This window comes from Geospiza fortis, unplaced genomic scaffold, assembly GCF_000277835.1.
Source record: "Geospiza fortis unplaced genomic scaffold, GeoFor_1.0 scaffold265, whole genome shotgun sequence".
Classification (NCBI taxonomy): domain Eukaryota; kingdom Metazoa; phylum Chordata; class Aves; order Passeriformes; family Thraupidae; genus Geospiza; species Geospiza fortis.
The window spans coordinates 1,887,642-1,900,214 of NW_005054393.1; the positions used below are offsets into that span (position 1 = coordinate 1,887,642).

Below are 12,573 nucleotides of genomic sequence, written 5' to 3' on the forward strand. Positions count from 1 at the left end.
CTGAGCCAGGCCTGGTTTTAATCACTTTCCTACTTCTTACATTCAAACCTGTAATTCATGCTCTACTATTTTGTCTGCTACATATCCTCCTAAAAGAACTCCAAAATTAATAAGTCTTTTTTATAACCAAGGACTACAGAAGATTACAGCACAAGTGATATTCCCATTTATACCACTCAATGTATGGAATTATGGTTCTTTGGGGAAATTCTAATTAGTTTAATCACATCTTGTGTGGATGACTCAAATCTACCACATTAGTTTGTGTAAAGATACTCACTTTTTTCACTCCAGATGCATAATTTACTAATTTTCTACAGATGTAATGTCTAGGGTTTTTTTCTATAGTTATAAACCACTTAACATTTTCTTTCACTGAATATCGTTGTATTAATTTGAGTGTATCTTCTAACTTTAAAAATATTATACAATGCTTTACTTTCATGCTCCATTTTCAAATGGAGGTGGCTTAACTTTTTTCAAATAGTTATTAAAAGAAAATCTTCACAATATTACTTGTCTCATTGAACAGGTATGAATGCTTGCCTAATATAGAGGCATGTATGTGATAGGCAGATAATGAGTGGATCACAACCTTCAGTTTCCTGAAATCACAAGCAACCATGTAACTACCCAAACAATTCAGAATTTTCCTTTTTAGGTGCACAGTTATCCACACAGGTGCTTCCAACACCTTCAGGACAAAGCTGCTCATGTGCTGGCTCCCTGCAGAAACGGGATCTGTGGAGATGGAGTGTCTGGACAAACACAGGAAACAGTGTCCTATACTAATAAGGAAAACTAAAACACCTCAGCAGCTCCTCTTCATGGGACTTGGCCACACAATTGCCAAGCTGATAATCTCTGCTCAATGGGGTGAGTGGTGCAACAAGGAACCTGATAGGTTTCCCAGTATCACTGGGACACATCTGCTCTTTCCAACCACAATCTTTGGCCATTCCTCACAGGAAAGCAAAGAGGCTTCATAAGTTATGCTTTATGAAGAGAAACATATATTTTTGTCTCTGGTAAGACCAGCCAAGGCAACTCTTCCAATACAATTTGACATCTTAACAATCTTAACAAGGAGGAAGAACCTAACTTTCATTTCAGCATCCTTTCAGGGATGACAACACACACACACAAACAAACAAACAAACAAACAAAAAAATCCAGGATGACTCTGGTAAATAATTCCTATCCCAAATTTATGAACATTGGTGGAAAGACAACTTTGCTTCCTTGCCCTAACATCTGCATGAAGAGGCCAAGAACTTCACTCTTCCTATGCCTAAAAATTTCCACAGTTCCACTGAGAAGCACAAACTGCAAAGATCTGTTTGAACTTGTACCACTTAGTTTAATAATTTTGTTATGGCTCTTGTTCTTGTTTTGCTTAAATCCTGTGATATTTAAAAGAGCACGAAATCCATCACACCTTAATAAGCAAGCTGTGTTTCAGCCAGCGCCAAGGACTGTTCAGTATCTGCCTCACGAACACTATCAGCAAATCAGAGAACTTTTTTAGCTATTGAGGGCTGAGGATGTGTGTTTGACCTCTTCTCTGTATTTCACAGAGACATTCCTGGGTAGAGGGTCCTTGTTGCCTGCTTGGTAATACTGTGGCCTTTGATGCTAGAACCATGCAGCAACACTAACAGGTAACACCAGCCCCTCACATAAACGAAAGTCCTTTGTAGTTGTAGAGCAGACATCACAAATCATTCTTCATGTTGTAGACCACTGATTTTTACAGCCCACAAAGCTTCTACACACAGGAAACACCCTGAGAAAACTATGTGGGAGGTGTTTCATGGGGATTTGGTGATGACCCATCTGATATCCCAGATGTAGCTTATTGCCATAAAGCCCAGGTACCAGGGCATGAAAACTTTTCACATGTTGTGTACTAAAATCAAAACCAATAAGCAACACTCATTTTTCAGAGGCATTTTTCAGGCTGGATGCTACACAGTATACACTCATCCCTTCTTGAGAGTAGTGAGATTCAAAAAGCTCATTGCCCTTTTTGCTGCCCCCGCCCCCCTCAAAAAATGCAAAAGTAGCACAAAGATAGGCTCTGCTACCAGGCTGACCACAAATGCACTATACACTGAAAGAAAGCAGCACAATCTGTTAGTAAAAAACAGCTCTAACTACTTTCCCCTCATCCATTCCCAGTTCCAATGTTTAAAGCCAGCTGCCATTCAGGAAATTAAATTCAATACCTATGATGTGATTTTTGAAAGTGTAGGGAGCAAAAGGGAGATGAAGTATATCCAGTATTTCTGAAAAATCAAACTATTTAATTGTCTGTCTGACAAGGCCATAAGCCTAACTTGACACCCCTGTTGTGAAAGCTTTGGGCTTCAATTAATGGTGGGCAAAGGATGCATAATTAATATAGCAAGACACCAGGCAATGAATATGTTTGAGTTCCTACTGCAGTTTTAACTTTGTCACAACACGCAGGTTTTTAGTTGGCTTTCTCCATAGAGGTGAATTTCCTGTTTTTCCTGGTTAAATGTATATACCAGAAATTACTCATTAAATGTCAGGAAATGCAATTTGACTGAGTTATGCATGCTACTGGAAAAATCTGGATGGAGCAAATTATTTGGTGTCACTTATTTAATAAGACACAACGTTCCTTCTCTATTTATGAACAGACATATTTTTAGTAGGGATTTTCCTCCTTGCTTAAAAGCAGCAAGGAGATGACAGAAGTGAATATATTCACTGAGAAGGTGACATCATTCAGAAGACATTCTTGACTCCAGCTTCAGATACTTAGTATTTTCTACTCAGTCCCTGTGCAAAGGTCCAGCACAGGACTCCTGCATTATTCCTGCTTACACTTTCAAATATACAATTTGAATGCACAAATATACAACTTAAATGCTCTGTGAGACCAGACACAAAATTCAGAAGCTCCTGAATACACTCATTTCAGAGGCAGTGTTAACCTTAGCAATGGCTACCAAATGTAAAGTACAAACATTCAGACTACTATAATATTGACACGTATTTTTGCAAATAGACAAAAAAAGCCCAGTAATTTCCTCCAAGCAAAATTTTCTAGCTAGCAAGTTTAAAATCAAAACCCAGGAACCGCTGTTTTATTCACAGCCCTGTGCTGCTAGTAAGAACCTCCCATTTGTATTTCCTTATCTTTGAATTATTTGGGCCATCTTATCTTTGAGCTAAGCAGGGCTCTTTGCATATCCCAAAACCAGTGCATTAAATCGCCCAACACCCTTCTGGAAGCTGAGCAGTCGCACATTGCTCTTTATCTGAGGAACTGGAGCGGTTTCATTATGCAAGGTCACATAGTAAAACTAGCTGAAGGTGAGGTACATAGAATGTTATTTTAAAAACTGGAAGGAGGGTTATTTTAATAAAGAACAACTGTGTAACCAGTGAGCAATAAACTTGGGCAAAATTTAGTTTATGGAAGAAATATTACTAAAAATCCCACAAATACAATTTCCACATATGGGGATATATGGAGAGATGGAAAAAAAAAAAAAAACCAAACCAGCAAAAACCCAGCTTGCAGAAATGCATATGTCTTCAGAGGTACTAGGCTATACGAACTGTTTATTGGAACTGTGTCCCTTGTCAATACTGAGGAAAATAAAGAATGGAAAATAACTTTGGAATTGAATAGGGACTCTGTCACACTTAAATTTGATACTTGGAGCCCAGGCCAACATTCTGCCAGGACAAAAAAAAAAAAAAGAAAAGTATACAAGAAAATCAGGAATAAATCCAAGATGGAAAAAGTAAAAGTTAAATTAGCATCATACGGTGGAGAGAAATATCAATAATTAGGCAAATGCATAATAGCCCTATGAAGTCAATTACTTTTATGAGAGTGGGACTGGAAACACAGGCAGCTTTAGGGCTGAACATTTGCAAATAATTAAGACTGGTTAGAATATACAATGGGTGCTATGTATGATCCAAACAGACAATGAGAAACCAGAAGTATTCAAAGATATTTTTGATACAACAGAATACAATAAGAAGAAATATTTTTTTTTCAACCTGAGGTTAACCTTTTCTGCCCAGTCATTATTGCCCCAAACAATTTCCATTCAACCTCTGCAGTAACCAACACACAAAAAAGTTGTGAAGAAAGTTTAGGTATACCCCATGAAAGCAGCCAAAAGGAAATGGACACTATTTGTTGCCACAAGTCCTACATTTTCCTGAATTTTCTTCCAAACTAACTTTATTTCACCTTCCAGCTATGCCTGCCTTTGAGCTCTTTAGGCCACAGACCCTATCTGTGCACGTTTGTTAAATACCACACAACATATCTCACTGGTGAAAAGTTGCTGCCTCCCTCTTTTTGATGTGAGCCTGCTGTGATTCCAGCTGTTTGAGGCCATAGGTGAGGACAGGTCTCCTCTGTGCACTGAATCCATGATTCTGCTCAGGAGTCAGGGCTGTGCCCACACTCCTGCGCTCTGCTGGACCAGGGCTACCTTGGGCCATATTTCTAACTTAGCCCAAGGCTTCCTGCAGTTTCTGGACTGGGAGAGCTTCTCTTGCAAAGCAAACCACTTTCTCTTATGGAGAACTCTGGGAAAGCACTTCAGAAAAAATACCAAAGAAAACTTCATTTCCCAGAAGTTGGAAAGGCAAGCAGAAGTGACAGCACTGAGACCACTCAGCAGCCCCATGACAGAGCTGGCACCAGAGTGCCACCATCCCAGATTCTGGCATGGCACTCTCTTCATTAAGGAGCAGTGGCAAGCAGGTACTATCCTAAAGAAAGTGACTGCTGGAGTTCACACAAATAGGCCCGTGTTTGGTACACGTTGTAGTGACCACAGCTCCAAAAGCAGAGGAGAATTGCTGCTGCTGTTGTTTGTCTGTTTCTCATGCTACTTTGAATAAGCACATGCAAGTATTATCTTACTAATAATAAAAGAGATTTTAGAATGGATTCTTTATTAGAACAAATATTTTAGATACTCACCATGACAATAGTACATTCTGTTGGAAGGACTCTGAAGTGTTTTTGCAGTTATTTACAAGAGCTGCTCCCAGGTCTGTGAAAATCACAAGAATATTTACATTAACTTTGTGAATATTTACATTAACTTTGTGAATTTACATTAACTTTGTGAATTTAGGTGGAAATAAAATGAAACTTTACAAATAAGTCCCATATTTCCTTTGTAATGCTATTACATGGTAATTGATACACCATTCATCTTTAGAAAAATACACAAATTTCTTAGCTTTTGACAGTTAAGTTTCTAAGGTCAATAAGAAATTAGACTCAAGCATACAATAATTCCATCAGCAGCCAGAACAGATACCACAGCCTGTATTTAATTTTATTCAATACATGTGGTACAAAGGAGAGACAAGCTTTAAAATGATAAAACTTAAAGATCAACAGAACCAAAACAACAAAAAACATAGCCCCAACAAACCTATTTTGATGAAACAGCAGTCTGTCATGTACTTCTAGTCAGGGCCTCTAGTAACCAAGCCTAATTTTTTATTATTTAAGAGGTAAGACCAAATTCTTGGAGCAGGACAACCTCATTTGAGTGATTTTACTTAACTTAAATGCTACCTTTGCAAGGTCATCTATCCCCACGCTTATTTTTTCTACCCAACAAAAAAAGTTAGTTCCACACGTCTAAAATACACCTTCCTTCAAGGTTCAGCTCAAGAATCTCGTGATGATTACAATTTAATAAGTTTCTTTCAGCCTTGATGCAACTGTGGGATCATCTTGCTAACTCCATAAAAAACAGTATTCCTGGACTACTTAAACTAGGGGATCCTAACATCCTGATATGTATCAAGACTAACTCCAGCAACTTCAGTGAAGATACAGTTTTGTAAACCTCAAGTATCAAGAAATGTTATGCATAAAGCCTGTAGATACATAAGTACACCTGTAAATTTAACTTTCTGGTGATTACACTTGGAGTGCTACACATATACATATAAATAGTATGAATGGAAACACTGCATGCATTATGAATAAGAACATCAAGTTTACAGTGACCAACAGCAAATCCCAGATAATTTGTTTTCCTTTCTATCTGTTCATAGACAAGACCAGAGAAAAGTTCTCTATTGCAAGTTCTGTTGCAAACAATGATTTTTCTGATCAAAGTTACTACATGGTTTTTGAATATGGCAAAAAAAAAAAAAAAAGACAGCAGAGAATGGAAGTGAGGAGGGAAGGGGGAGAGAGAGAGTAGTTTAAACCACTTGACTCATCAGAATAGAAGTGTAAATTCAGAATATATGGCTGAACTTTGTTGTCCCTGTATATTGACTAGTACTACAGAAAATAATTGCTACAGAGTTTGCAGATTTTTTTCCACAGTATCTGGAAAGGAATTTTTTTTTCTGTTATACTGTCATACTTTCCCTGACCTTCTTCTATTCCCAGGACAGATGACTGCATCAAAAAGAAAAAAAAATTACTTGTTTGATTAAAAAATAAAAAAATCTGTGAGAGAAATTATAGAAACAATTATGATGAGCTTTGATGCTTTTTTTTTTTTTTACTAGAATGGTTAAAAATGAAAGGCAAAAAAAAAAAGCATTTCAATTATCTTTTGTTAGGTTGAGGCCTAAATCCCTGAATGAAAGAGTCAGTCCACTGCAGGTGTCTCTTCCTACATTCAGGCAAATTGGGGTTGCCTGCTATTAGCTTGTGGGGCCCTTGCAGTCAGGATTCTTGGTCTGTATCCCCTGGCTACCCATTTATTAGCAGTGGGTAGATCTCAATCCTTCTATACCACCATCTTTTCCCAATAAGGATGTGGAAGCTTAATTAGGCACTGGAAAGTTATTTTAGTATCCCAAGTGGATGCTGTCATAGAAGGAAAACGTAACTTTCCATTGAGAGAAGGCAAGATAACTCGTGCCAGCTTGTTTCACTCCTCTCCAAGAGCCAGCTGTAGTCCCGCTAACTGGCTGTCAGAGTAGAGGGCTTTGATTTTGGAAAGGGCACCAGCAGGACAGCTGCAGTCTGCACAGAAATCCAAAGGATGGTAACTTGGACCTAGTTGGTGGTCATGTTTTCTTTGATTCTGGGAGATTTCATCTGCTGCCATCTCACACAGCCCCATGCAAAGACAAAGGCTTTTCATCATCTGAACGTTGGTCCCTCCAGGAAGAAATTAAATTACCTGACACAAAAAAGGGACAGCTTGGAACTGAGGCTGTTTCTGTACTTTTCAGGACTGTTGAATATGTGAATTGAAGTGCCTGAACAGCAGTTAACTTGGTGGCTGGGTTCCCTGCATCCCTACCTGGCCACATGCTGACTGGTTCCTGTGCAGCACTACTCCAGTGGTTCTCAGCTGGCACTGGAGCCGGGACCATCACCCAGTGGGACAGGCAGCTATGTTGCCCTTGCCTCCAGCACTCTCTGCAGGGATAACAAGAGAAACCTCCTCTGAGCCCAGTGTACGATGCTCACCAGGAAGCAGAGGCACAGGCTCTGCTCCCAGCTTTCCCAGCTTCCACCTCACCCTGAAGGACAGAAGAGTGAAGTCCTTTATCTGCCTCTCACTCTTTGGGACTAGGGCAAGAAAAAGAGGTCCAGTGTTTTTCTCCTATTCTCCAAGCACAAGGAAAGAAGGTCCAATGTCCCTTGAGGATTCTTCAGCAGTTCCCCTTTCCCTCCAAAAAAGGGAGCAGCAGGAGCTGACCAGTGTGAAAGAGTGGCTGTGGGTGGCAGAGAGAAGGCAGCAAGGGTGAGCCCTGTTCCTGTGGGATGCCCCAGGCTCTCTGTTTAGGACAGCTCAGAGAGCTCTCTGGGCCCAGCCTATTTTCCCCTGTAAACAATAAAAATAATGACACAAATTACAGTATCCACTTCTCACAGGTTTGAATCAAAATAAACTGAACTCCAGATCTGCTTCTGCTGCCTCTGCATCCTCTGTTCTCCCAGTGCCAAACTCTCATACAGACTTAATTTTCATTCTCTGCTGCAGAATGAACCATTCAAGGCAATTAGCTATTCTTTTTCCTTTCCTCCTCTAAACATGGAAACTCCTATAAGAGGCAAGGGAACTCTGTGAGTTTTGCTGCTGGTCACGTAGCTCATTCTGTAGATTGAGTCATGCTCTGTTCTCTTCCTGATGTTTGCAATTATGCACATAAAGGCAAAGGACAGCCCTGTAACACCCAAGCACAGGGCCCTAGCCTTTACCATTTGCCACCAAATTATGGGGTCTCTGTATCCCTTTCGCAACTGGCACATGCATACCTCCTCAGATGTCCAGTTTAAAAAAAAAAACCTGAAGAAAGTGAGCCATTTTTTAATAAGCTAGGCTACATTTTTTGTACTTTCCCTTCCCCAATGATACATTGTGTCACTCCCCAAATAAAACAATACAGGTAACCGCACAAAAAGTACTTAAAAATTAAGAAAAAACAAAATAAAATTATTCTCAAACAGGAAAAATACATGGACACTGTACATTATTATTGGACTACCCAATATTAGTGATACCCAAAGACTGCTCTCCTTCACTGAGAAGTTTTTCCACCTAGAGAAATCAATTTACCTTACAAAAAAGGGATAAGAAACAGCTCCCTCCTCTTACTGGATCAAGCATACAAAATGTTTGTGGTCTCACATGTTTCCTTTCAAGCTGTTTTCCTCTCCCCTACCCTGTTTCCAAAACTGCAAATCTGGGTATCTTCCCAGTTCAGCTTCCTGATTCCTCTTACATTGAACTCTTGAAATTTTTCCATATTATAAATATCTGCATGTTTCACTTGGATACGTCCTAATTTATCTAAAAGAGTTGTCCTAATTTATCTAAAAGAGTTATGGAGAGCTTGAGAATTTTCAGTGTGAACTGAAGAGATGGAAATGCTAAGCAAGTTATCTTTTCCAAGTTTTAGTCACTCATTTATATGGAACAAACTCTACAAAATATATTCTTTCCCCTACTGGCTTTAAGATTTTATTACATTTATTCTTGTGGTAGCATTTCACGTTTCCTTAGGAGTTTCATGGTGCAAGTAAGACTCACAGTTTCAGTGCAAAGAACAGAAAATGAACCGCCAAATTTATAATTCTTATAGCCACTCTTGTTTTCTTTAGAGGATGAAGCCCACTGCCTCTTATAAGCCAGTTCAAATCTCTTCTCCTTATTTGTAAATTTCTTTTGTTTTGCCTATAGATCCATGTATCTATAAAATGAGTAAACTGCCATTTCAGCCCCTGTTCCCAACCACTTTGAGTAGTTCATCAAAGCAAATGATCTGCTTTGCCCTCTCTGCCTTCTCTGGTCACTAAAAAAAAGGAAAGTGAGTGTTACTGGCTCTTGGTCAAAGGCCTAATGATTGAATTGGCCATTCCCTGTTTCTAATTTTACACTGCAGGCACTTCCTCCTTGGAATTTTATAAACCTCTTGAAGAATCTCTTGGACCAAGTCAAACAAGGAAACCTAATGTTTGGAGGACAGCAGAGTACCTGTAAGGAAGGGAAGGTTTAGTAGCCTCCCCATATGCCTTGGTGGCTCATTCTCTGTGTATTGGAAATCCATGGGGCAGCATACAGATATCTCCTGCATTCAGAAGAACAAAGTTATATTCTCTGTCCAATATTGTTCTGCTCTCCAGTGCCAATTATATTTAAAATGCTGTTGCCCAGGGAAGAGAAGATACTGTGTAACACCCATACAATAAATTCCACAAGGCCATCATGACAGCAGGTGAGTGACTTCCTCCATGATGTTAGCAAAGGTAAAATCATCCATTGCTTTCTGGGGCTAAGTAGAGTGCCTAAGAGGTTGGTTTTTTCCCCTTAAAAATTCTTGGCCCTCTAGCAGAACTTAGTTTCTCACAGCACACCATTCTCCTATCTGACTAAACTGGTGCCACTCAAGATAGAAGGAGCCATTTAAAAGAGGAGTGTGACTTACAAAGAGGAAAAGGCAAAGGAAGCTGAAGTCAGCAGATTTTGTACCACCTCACCCTCTCTGCTACTGCCCATATGGAAGAGGGAGGAAGATGCTTTAAGTACTCTGAACCTTCAAGTTCAACTGAGTCACCTTCAAGAACATCTCTGTAGGGATCAGCTGTGGGGTTTTCCCTCAAAATGAAATTAGAGACTTGCACAAAGTTCATGATCTCGGGTTTATGGAAAATTCCTCAAACCCACCTAGCTTGACAAAAATGAAAGCACTGGCATGTCTCACAGAGGTATGACATGGTGGACACCCTGTTAATTATTTTTACAAGTCCACTGGACCAGGAACTCATAAAGGGACCCATTTTTACAGACTGTGCTCGTTTTGCTCTAGAAGCTATGCAAATCCAGAATAACCTTTGTTGTGACTACTGAATGTTCAAGTTACATATTTCGTCATGGAAGCTTACACGGAAAAGCCTGAAATTCTAGTAAATATGTTCTACTAGACTTCTTGTTTGCTGCATCACTCTGCCAAGTACATGGGCTCAGAACTTCAGCTAGAGGGAAGAGAAGGGACACCATATGTCATCACTCGTAATGCTATTCTTATCGTATCATGCTATTCTTACTCTTCAGTCTCTGGGGAGCCAGTACTTTTAAAGCAGCATTTTCAAAAAAGAATTGCAAGCACATTTGCAGAGACAAGCCCAGTGACAGCAGATCAAACTGGTTAATTAGGCATCTGCATAAGTGTAGTTGTGGAGGCAGTAACTACACCCCATGCTCAGTCCCACTTGAAACAGGGCTAAATATGGGAAGCAGAATGGATCAGAAAGCTCATCGAAGCATTACCGCTTTTGCTAAAGGAAAATGTGAATTCTGCCAAATGCGCCTTCCGTGAGAAAGTTTTGATTTTCTCAGAAGTTTTTGATTTCCCGTCACAAAACCTGAAATTTTTAGCTCCAGGATTTGCTAACACAACTCACAAAAAGCGGTCATAACAAAAATCATAGTGTCTCTTTTCAGCTTCATTTCCCAGTCATCTTCTTAGTCCTATTGTCTCATGGGAGCAGTAATTCAAGTGCTGTGAGCCCCCCTTCTCCTTCCTCTTTGGCTCTTAGGCTTGAACACATTTTCCACAGTGCACCACAGTATTCTTTTTATTTGGACTCCCGCAGCTCACGATGGAAAGAGTCATCTGAATGGGGGGGCGCCAGCCCTGGAGGAGAGCAGATCACGAGAACCACAGCTTCCATGAGTCACTGTGGTAGGCACATGGGACACAGGGATCAGGCCAGCGACTTCCAGCATTTCCCATTTAAACATTGCTTTTTGTGCCTCGTCAGGAAGAGAACCCCGGAGCTTATTTTGTGATACATATTCACATGCTTAGCCATCTCTAATCATATGAAAAAACAGGCTTATTGCATGGCCTGTTTCGTGGTCTCTTTGCAGGCTCTGATCCCTCAGCCTGATTCCATCAGCCCTGTCACAGATGTATCTGTGACAAAATTACAGCTTTCTTTGTGTTATAATATCCTAGCAGTGTAGCATCTGGCAATGTGGTTTGGGGTTTTTGTTTTGTTTTGTTTTGACTGGAAAGAAACCTCCCAAATACTTCAGTCAAATCCCCCCAAAAACATTAAATCAGCATTTTTTAACTCATGCACAGAGAATGAGGGAGGATTTCCAGACCCATCAAGTGAGAACACATGCACCTGTATGCCAGCACACAGATGGCTGCCACACAATCCGACACCGTGGTAAGAGGGAATGGGCACCCCTCCATCATCCACACAGCCTCACCATGCAGGCTGGTGGGGAAAAGATTTTAGACAAATCCATCCAAGCTGATACCCAACCACACTGTGGGTCAGTTAGAAGGAGAGAGGGCTCCAGGCCTCCTCTCACACACAGTGCCTTTTCCTGTACTTAGAAGAAAGCTCTCTGACTTCCCATGTATGCAGGATATTCCCCCTGCTCCTTTTTATCATTCCTTGTTGTGAAGGCCCTGTCAGTGAAATGTGCATTTCAACAGCGAGTCTCTCATAGCTCTCCTTATCTTTAATTTCCTTCCACTATAGTCTATTTTATAGAGCCTTTCCATGACTGGCAATTTTTTCCCCTTCCCATTTCAGCTGCAATGGTCAGATCAGGATCAAAACTTCTCACAAGTTAAGGGAAAGTCTGGAGGCAGAGGATGTCATTTAGGCCGAAGAAGAGATGCAGGCCAGGGCAATAAATGTGTTCATCCTTTGGGTTTAGTTTAGACAGATACCTTTTCAGCCTTGTGTTCTGTGACAAAATGTTATTTTCTTAATTACCCCTTCTAATAAATCAGAGTCTTTCCTTCAGATTAGGCATAAACAGCAGGATCAGTATCAATCATTCATTTCATCATCAATTTTCTTAGAAAGGGCCTGTAGGGGAGGAAGGAAAAGCCTCATCCCTGCTAAAAATGTCTTCCTGCAAGCCAGGGAAAGACCTGTCTCCCTCTTCTAGGTTCTGCCCTTTTCCCTGGATAGCCACCAGTTTTGGAGAAGGCCCAAAGTGAATTTTCTGTTTCTAAATACTTCCTCTCATAACCTGCAGAGAGTTGCAGTAGTGAGGAGAATGGTGAAGGAGAAGAAAGAAAAGGAAGGTCAGGAAT

General features: G+C 40.3%; 1 long non-coding RNA gene across 1 annotated transcript in view; it reads right to left on the bottom strand.

The window, feature by feature from the left end:
* LOC115948420 overlaps window positions 1–12,573 on the bottom strand; it is a 95,165-nt gene that overhangs the window by 79,632 nt on the left and 2,960 nt on the right. Inside the window, exon 2 of the long non-coding RNA XR_004082241.1 lies at window positions 4,991–5,063. This is a non-coding gene — a long non-coding RNA (uncharacterized LOC115948420). The remainder of the gene's footprint in view (window positions 1–4,990; window positions 5,064–12,573) is intronic.